We start from the raw sequence: 8,400 nt of genomic DNA, 5'->3' as shown, positions 1-8,400 counted from the left end.
AAACCAATCCCTGAGTGCCAACATCACAGCAGAAGATGGAGAACAAGAAGAAGAAGGAAGAAGGATGAGACACGCCCTGTTCCCTCCATCTTGTCCCCATTACCTTTATACAAAAATTTTTAAAACTTATATTTTCACCCTGTGTACACCTTATAAAAACACCCTTTAAACCTGTGTGACCTTCCAGCCCTCATACCAAACTGGCAATTCATTTGCAGGATCGAAATCCAGCCACCAAGTGTTCCGGGCATCATGCCAAGATCTCCGAGCCCCCTGACGGGGTTTCGGCTCTCGACGTGGTCTCGGGGGACTCCTCACATCCGAAGTGATGTGCAGAGTTCCCACACCTGAAGCCCTGTTTGTCCCCAGGAGTGCTGGGGAACACCTGGGGTATGGCACTGCTGGAGCAACACCCACAACACCAGGGGTTATGGCCCCCAGCCCTGCTCTGCTCAAAACCACAGCACTTCTCAATGATTTTCTAAATACCCAGCAGGCCTGCCTATTATTAGTATAGAGATAATACTAATATTATACTATTTTATATATTAGTATGTCAAAGAAGCTCCTCTCATGCAAAGTTTCCAGTCTAGCTAATTAACAGTGGCTTCCTCCAGCACAGAAATTTGGGCTTTAGTCCCTTGTACACAAGTGTGGTGGTGTTCACAGGGGTCCCAGGATTGGGGAAGGGATGAGAATCTTGACTCCATGTTTCAGAAGGCTGATTTATTATTCTATGATTTATATTGTATTATATTATAATTATATACTAAAACTATATTAAAAGAAAAGGATTTCATCAGAAGGCTAAAAAAGAAAGGAATGCAATGATAATAAAGTCTTGTGACTGCTCCCAGACTCGACACAGGTGGCTGTCATTGGCCATCAAGTAAAAACAATTCCACATGCTGGGTAAACAATTCTCCAAATCACATTCCAAAGCAGCAAAACATGAAGAAGCTGAAGCTTCTCAGCTTCTCAGGAGAAAAGATCGTGGCAAAAGGATTTTTCAGAAAATATGTCTGTGGCACACAAGTACACAGGGCAGGAAGGGAGGGAAGGAGCAGAGGACAGGAATGGCTGCAGTCATCTTTAAAGGCTGGAAATTGAAGACAGAGGGAATTAACACACATGGAGAGGAGGCTTCCATGGCATGGAAAGGTTGGAAATAGCTCTCATTTCTAGTTGCTGCTGTGTGCTTTGCACTGCTCCCCATGGCATCCCTGGGGAGGAGCCCAGGGCAGGCCCGTTCAGGCGAGAGGATGCAAATGGGCTCAGGGCTGACCTGCAGCTCACACTGCTCGGCCCAGCTGCCAGACCCAGCACATCAGACACTGCTCAGGTGCTGAAAAGGCTGCAGTGCTGCAGCCAGGGGTGCAGGGACCCTGCCTGGGCACTCCTCATGCACACAGATGGGGCTGGATCACAGCACTGCAATATTCTGCAGCTCAATCCCTGTTTCCCCCTCGAATGAGCAAGCCAATTTTGATTTATTTGAGTTTTTCAGAACTTGCAAAAAACACTTATAAATGGCTAAATATATTATAAAAAAAAAAAAAAACTCCATAAAGACTTCAGAGCACTGCTAAGTAGAGCAACTGAATAGGTTTATCAAGATATAAAGCAGCCCTCCCCAAAATATATGTCTCAGACATACCCTGCCAGCAGAAATACTCAATGTTTAAGATGAGGGAAGAGAGATTCAATGAGGATTTGTTTTGCTGGCAGCCCTCCATACGTGCACATAAACCTCTTGTAGCACCACACTGATATTTAAACTAATTAGCACCAGGAAAGCCTCAGGACTGTGCCTTTCTCCCAGGGACACAGGGGCTCCAAAATCTGGCTGTGATCACATCCCACTCACATCCCAGGAGGCCCAGCACAACCCCCTTCCTGCCCAAGTACACAGGAACACAGGGCAGGACGCTTGGCAAAGGGAAAAAAATCCCCCCTCTGCCCAAAGTGCCCACTCAGCACTATGTGAGAGGATAAAAATAGCAGGCAGGAGAGCTGGCCCTGAATATCAAGCAGCATTCTCACCCAAATCAACTTCCCCTTCACTCTGCTCTCCTGCAGGCTGCACGTTGCCTGAATTTCCTATTCCTCATAAACACAGGCAGTGGGGATTCAGCTCTGGGGAGCTGCAGACTGGCACATCCACCATCATTGCTCTGGCAACCCCCCACCAGGCTCTGGAAAGAGCTCCTGACTTCCAGAGGAGAAAGGACAGGCTGGGGGGGTGGGTTTTGTGAATATTCAACACCTCTGCACAGCAGGCCTGCCTATTATTAGTGTAGGGGATGTCAAAGAAGCTCCTCTCATGCAAAGTTTCCAGTCTAGCTAATTAACAGTGGCTTCCTCCAGCATAGAAATTTGGGCTTTAGTCCCTTGTACACAGGTACACAGGGCAGGAAGGGAGGGAAGGAGCAGAGGACGGGAATGGCTGCAGTCATCTTTAAAGGCTGGAAATTAAAACCCTCAGGTAAGAGAGAGAAATCACACACATTGAGAGGAGGCTTCCTGTTTCAGGAAGGACTGAATCTCCCTTCCTTTAAGAAAAGACTGGATGTGGCACTCAGTGCCATGGTTTAGTTGAGGTGGTGCCAGGGCATGGGTTGGACTCCATGATCCTAAAGGATTTTCCAACCTGGTGATTCTGTGATTCCTCCTGGAGCACATCCCCAGAGCACCTGTCTGGAAAAGGCTGGGATGATCTTGACTGGGCAGCTAACAAGAAGCACAGAGTTCCCTCACAGGAGGCAGCAGAGGCCAGAGATTTGGGTCAGGGTGGGACTGTCACCCTCTGCCTCTGCCATGCAGACCATCAAACATCTCCCAGCACTGCTCTGGGGCTGCAGAAAGGAGCTCACTGCTGCCCTTGCTGCAAGGATCAGCCACATCCCAGCTGGCAGGACCTGCATGAGGCTAAATCAGAGGCACGAGAGATGCTCAGGGTCCTGTCAGGGCAGCCTTCCAGGGCACTCTGTGATCTCTGCTGCAGCAGAGCCTGCACTTCAGGGCACCTTCAGGTCTCCTGAAAGTTGGTCCTGATTGTGCCAAACTGCTCCCATAAAAGCAAAGGCTCTAAGGGACCTAAGTGCTAAACCAAAATGCTCCTCACATAAACTGCTTCAACACAGAGTTTTCTCCAGGCTGAAGAGTGTACTCTGGGAAAAAAATAAAGACTGAAAATTTTTAGAAGTCTGACCTTATTTATTTTTACTTGCTTTTTAAATTAGGAGAGAAATAAAAAAAAAATTGTATGGCTCCACATGTACCACCCTCCAGTGTTTCAGTTTCTTATTCCCACCTCCAAAGTGGAACAACAACCTCATCTACTCCATAAAAAACTTCTCCAGCTTGTGCCCAGATTTCAGACGCTCTCTCTCGGAAGGATAAATCCCTGCTTTCTGCTCTGCCACCTCACTGCTGTCAGCTGCCAATGAAAGCAGCTGACCAGAGACACCCAGGCCCACAAATCTCACCCCAAATTTACACATTTGCCAGAGCAGAAACTTCTTTCTGGCCAAGAGGTGATGTGCAGCCCTGGAGATCTTCATTGAGCTTGGGGCAGAGGTGACAGCTGAGTTTTCCAGCACTGCTGTTGGGAACCCCATTTCTGTATCCTGCTCCTGCAGCACTTGCACAGCACCTCTGATTTATAAACCAAAGGTTTCAGAGCTGCCTGCTTGCCGTGATTTAAAAATAAGCTGGACAGACCTCCCCAAACCCAATTCTCTGCCTCAGGGGGGCACATGGCATGGCCATGTCTCAGCCAAACAGCACCCACACATCTCTGGGGCCACGAGCAGCTCACTGCCCTTTCCAGCTGCACATCCCTCCCACTATCACCACAGGAGAAGCAGTTTCTTAGCCAACCTTTCCCAAACTTCAGTAGGGTGTTTGTTTGCTGAGGTTTCAGTTTTCCACAGCTTCTCTAAGGGTCTCTGATGCAATCTGAAACGGGCCTGGCTTTAGGATGCTCAAGGCACAGATAATTTAAGAGCAATTTTGTGTCAAAACAGCACCTTGGCTTCCAGAAGGGCCTCCAGGACAGCTATGAAAGCTGTGAGGCTCCTCTTAAAGGATTAATGAAGTGATTAACTAAGGTGTAATAAAGTGATTAATTAAGGACCAAATCTATCCATGCACTGGTCAGTGCCAGACCCTGAACAGGGACACAGCTCATGGAACACACACCTGAGACACTCCGAGGCAGGGCTTGCACACTGCACAACAGGATATTGCACTGCTCTGCAGTCACCTGCCTTTATCCTGGCCCCAAGGACAAACAGCTTTATTGGACGGGGATCATTTCATCTTCCAGGAAAACTTTGTTCAAAGCTTTAGATGTTCAGCTTGTCTGAAAGCAGAACAGCTTTCCTGAGTTGAAAGGAGCAGTTCGTGTCTCGGCAGCGAGGTAGGACCCAAAGGGAAGAAGAGGAAAAGAAGAGCTGAACTCCTTGTCTATCTCTCCTCTGCCTTTGTACCTCAGCCCACAAAAACTCAGCAAAGAAAACAGAAATTATGCAAGATGGAATTCCAGAAAGTCACAAGTGGTAAAAAATCCAGCAGTCCATCCCTGCACGTGTTCCCTGGAAAGCAACACCCAACACAAGGAGGAGGGAGAAGTCAGCATCACTCACTGCCAACTTCCTGTGATGCAAAAGCACACACAGAGGCCAGGGACCTCCTGGAAATCACATTTCAGGAAGGCAGCTCATCAAATATCAAAGGGGAAAGGAATACAAGAAAGGTCTGGTAAGGAAGGACAGTAGTAGGGAGGGAAAGAGCCACAGAGACACAAGAGAAGGTCAGCTCCCCTCTCCACTCCAGCAGGGAAATTCCTGGCTCCCAGACCATCCTTTGTTCCTGTGCCCTAGAGGAACAACAAGGGCTAAACTCTTCTGCCATAGTCAGTAGAAAACTCTGCCTGCATCACAGTGCAGGCTGGGAAATCTGCTGGGTTTGGGACAATCTGCATCTGTTGGGTACCAGCGAAACCAGACTCATGAGCACTACAAATCCAAAACAAGACCATGAAATAACCAAAGCCTCCAGACTTCAAACACAGGGCACAGCAAAAAAAAACCAACCCCCCACCCAAGCAAGGAAACATATCAGACAAATTATACCATTTTTGTCATCTTTTCTGAATTTTTCCCAGAGAAAAACATGGATGTCCCCAGGCCCACAACAGCTTTTACTTCCCGCACTAGAAGCATCATTCACAAAAAAAGAACCAAGTGGATTGTGCCTATATTTACAAAACACTTTGGGAAAGAAGCAGTGACATGAATTTGTCACCGAGATGGTGCTGGGAGCAGCACCAAACCCAAAGGACACAGGGCTAAAAAAGGAAGGAGAAAAAATAAACCCATCAGAACCAGGGAGCACATCTGAAGGCGATGGGAAACGTCACAGTTCCCTCCACCTGCAAGGAGCACTCAGCCACAGGCACGGGAGGCCCACTGACAGCCCAACAGCCTGTGCCACACATTGAAGGGACGCTGATTTGGGGAAAAGACAACACACCTGAGCTTTTATTGCTACAAAACAACACCAAACCAAAACCATCCCCATCTGTGGCTGAAGGACCCAGGCACTGAGGAAGCTGTTAGTCAAGCACATTGTTCTAAACACAAAGCCCAATGCAGGCAAATCCCAGCCCTGAAGCAGGCAGGGGCACGTTGCACACAGCTCCTTACCCGACTGATCTGCAGCTTCTCAGCTCCAGGCTTGAAGAGGTTCCATCGACGGCCGCCGTTCCTGCAGTTCCCGCGCACCTTCAGGGTCTTTGAAGCCTGCTCGTTCTCAGCTGCCAGGAGAAAATCCACAGGAACAAAAAAATAAAAAAGGAATGACAAAAGATAAATGCTGTGCTTTAGCTCAGGCTGGGGGCGGAGGCTGTTCTTTTAAATGAAAGAAACAAAATTGTTTGCAAGAGACTCATTCAACCTCTCCTTTAGAAAAAGAGAGCACAGAGTATATTTAGGTGCTTTATTCAGTGCTCTTGGGATGCAAGAGAAATAGTGCAGCTTGGATACTACAAAAAGGCAGAGCCGGGAGCCACATCCCAACGTGGGGTCAGCCCAACTGGGTGTGGAGCCAGGATGCTCTGCCAGGAGCTCCAGGAGCAGGAGACCCTCACCAGCCTGCCCCAGTGTGCCCAGGGCAGCAGCTCCCTGGGTCCCCAGCAGCAGCACCTGCAGCAATCCCAGCTGCACACTCACTGTGGTCCATAGGTGGGTGCATCTTGGACCTTTCCAGGCCTTGGAAAATAAACAGCTCCTCCAACTTACCCACAAACCAGAAATGGGTAAGGCCATAAAAGCTGTTTTTTTAAGGAAACTGGGCTGGTTCTCACTCCTAGCATTTCAGACCAAGCCCTCATGGATACAGTTCTGCTCTAGCTTTGAGTGATACCACTCACATCAGACCCCAACCTGGCCTTGCAGATGGCACTACCCAGGCACACAGCAGCTTGTGAAAAAGAGGCAAATGAGCTCTACTTTTCCAATCAACCAAAATTTTCAGCTCCACACCCTATCTCTTTCTTTTTGGGGTGAAGCTGCCATTATGTATGAGACCCGAGTTTTCCCTCCCACATTTGGCAAGCTTAAATTTTAATCTCTTCATCCATCAGGCTCTTCACATCCCCTGGCCTGGAGGGAAGGAAACTGAGCTGAGCACCACTGGTGCCCCCAGAGCAGCTGCTAGCACAGGTAAATGTGCTCCAGGCAGTGCACATATGTGGCACATGCATCCCCACAGGTGTTTCCAGCACCTGGAGCTCCTCATCCCAGTCATGGAGCAAGGATCTATGGAAAACAGCCATAGATCACTGGGGTCATGAGCAGCTCATTTCCCTTTCCTGCTCCACATCCTTCCCAGCTATCACCACAGAAGTTCTGGAATTCTTCCCTAAAAGATGTGCAACGCTCAATTTCTATCTCCTGATGTAGCTCTCACCTGGCAGAGGTTTCAGACTGTGTCAGTCCTGAGGGGTTTGAGACCGGACTAAATGGTTCCAGCCTTTGGGAGAGAGGAGACCCCCAAACCAAACAGGTGGGGGGGCTCTGCCCTGCCCAGGCCAGAGCGCAGCAGGGCTGGGATGCTGCTGCAGGCTGCCTGGGCAGCCATCCTGGTTTTCTTCCAGCATTGTTGGGAGAGAGATTGCACTGAGACCTATTTCCTCAATGCTGATGCAGGCAGCCTGCTGCTATTTTTAGCAGCCCACGTTTCACTTTGGAGACTCTTGGAGAGCCAGGCTGCAGCACGGTGCCGGCTCCAGCAGGAGGAGGCGATGGATGGAGCAGCGTGCAAAGAGGAAATGCTCACTCTGAGGGGCTGTGTGACCCCCTGTGCTGGGAACCACTGCACCCCAGCAGCAGAGCCATCAATTAACAGCACAGGCAGCTAATTGGCCTTGTCCTCCCCAGCTCTTCTGAACTCTGATGTGCTGCCACCATCCATCAGCTGCCTGGATGCCCGGAGTGCTCCTGAGCGATGCCAGCACAGCCTGGCAGTGCTTCCCTGCTCACCCATCACTAAATCACAGGATCCTTCATGCCAGCAGTGGCCCTTCAGGAAATCATTTCCTTTCTCTCATTATCAATCTTTTTAATTAGGAGGTTCAGAAAATGATGTCATCTATTCAGCCATCAGCCAATTTACCTGCCAGCACGAGACCCTGCCAGCAAATACATTCCAGGGTGCTCTCTCTGGTGTCACTGTGAGCAGGACAAATGCAGAGAGGTCATCCCAGTCTTTGGCTCATGAGACTCCCTCCTTCATCATGAAAGTACCAAAGCACAAGAGGAAAAAACCCTTCACTTCTTGTGTTTCCAAACAAACATCAGATTTGAGTTGTGATCTCAGTATCCATCATCACTCACCACCTCTAAACGGTGAGTACTCAGTGAGCACTCAGCACAGAGGATTCTTAGAGGACAGAAATTCAGGAGAAAACCACCAAATATAAGCTCACACAGCAGCTGCTGAACAGCTTTTACACCTCACGTGCCTACTCCTGTTCATCCTCTCATAACCAGATTATGGGGGCTGTGCTCAGAGACATCAGAGAGAGAAAACAGCCTTATTTCATAAACACACTGTACACAAGCAGATCCTATTAGCCAGCAAGAAACTCCTCAGCATGTGGCTCTCAGAGCTCCCTCACCTGGTGTCAGGGATGTAACCAGCATGGATGCAAACCACATCCCTTGACTTTTCCACCCCTGCTGCCCTTGGCTGGCTCTGCAGCATGGGTGACACCCAAAAAGCAAATCTGGGAGAAAAGAGGCACTCACCATCGCTCTAGAGCATGGGTGACACCCAAAAGCAAAGCAGGTGAGGAAGAGAAGAGAAGAGAAGAGAAGAGAAGAGAAGAGAAGA

At 49.0% G+C, this 8,400-nt stretch overlaps 1 protein-coding gene across 1 annotated transcript in view; it reads right to left on the bottom strand.

The window, feature by feature from the left end:
• ARHGEF9 (Cdc42 guanine nucleotide exchange factor 9) overlaps positions 1-5,816 on the bottom strand; it is a 170,670-nt gene extending 164,854 nt beyond the window's left edge. Inside the window, exon 1 of the mRNA XM_031063383.1 lies at positions 5,712-5,816. The gene's annotated coding sequence lies outside the window, so the exon portion shown is untranslated. The remainder of the gene's footprint in view (positions 1-5,711) is intronic.
• Between the last annotated feature and the right edge of the window lie 2,584 nt (positions 5,817-8,400).

Source organism: Geospiza fortis, unplaced genomic scaffold (genome assembly GCF_000277835.1).
Source record: "Geospiza fortis unplaced genomic scaffold, GeoFor_1.0 scaffold117, whole genome shotgun sequence".
Taxonomy (NCBI): domain Eukaryota; kingdom Metazoa; phylum Chordata; class Aves; order Passeriformes; family Thraupidae; genus Geospiza; species Geospiza fortis.
This window is presented reverse-complemented; position numbering and strand designations above follow the sequence as displayed.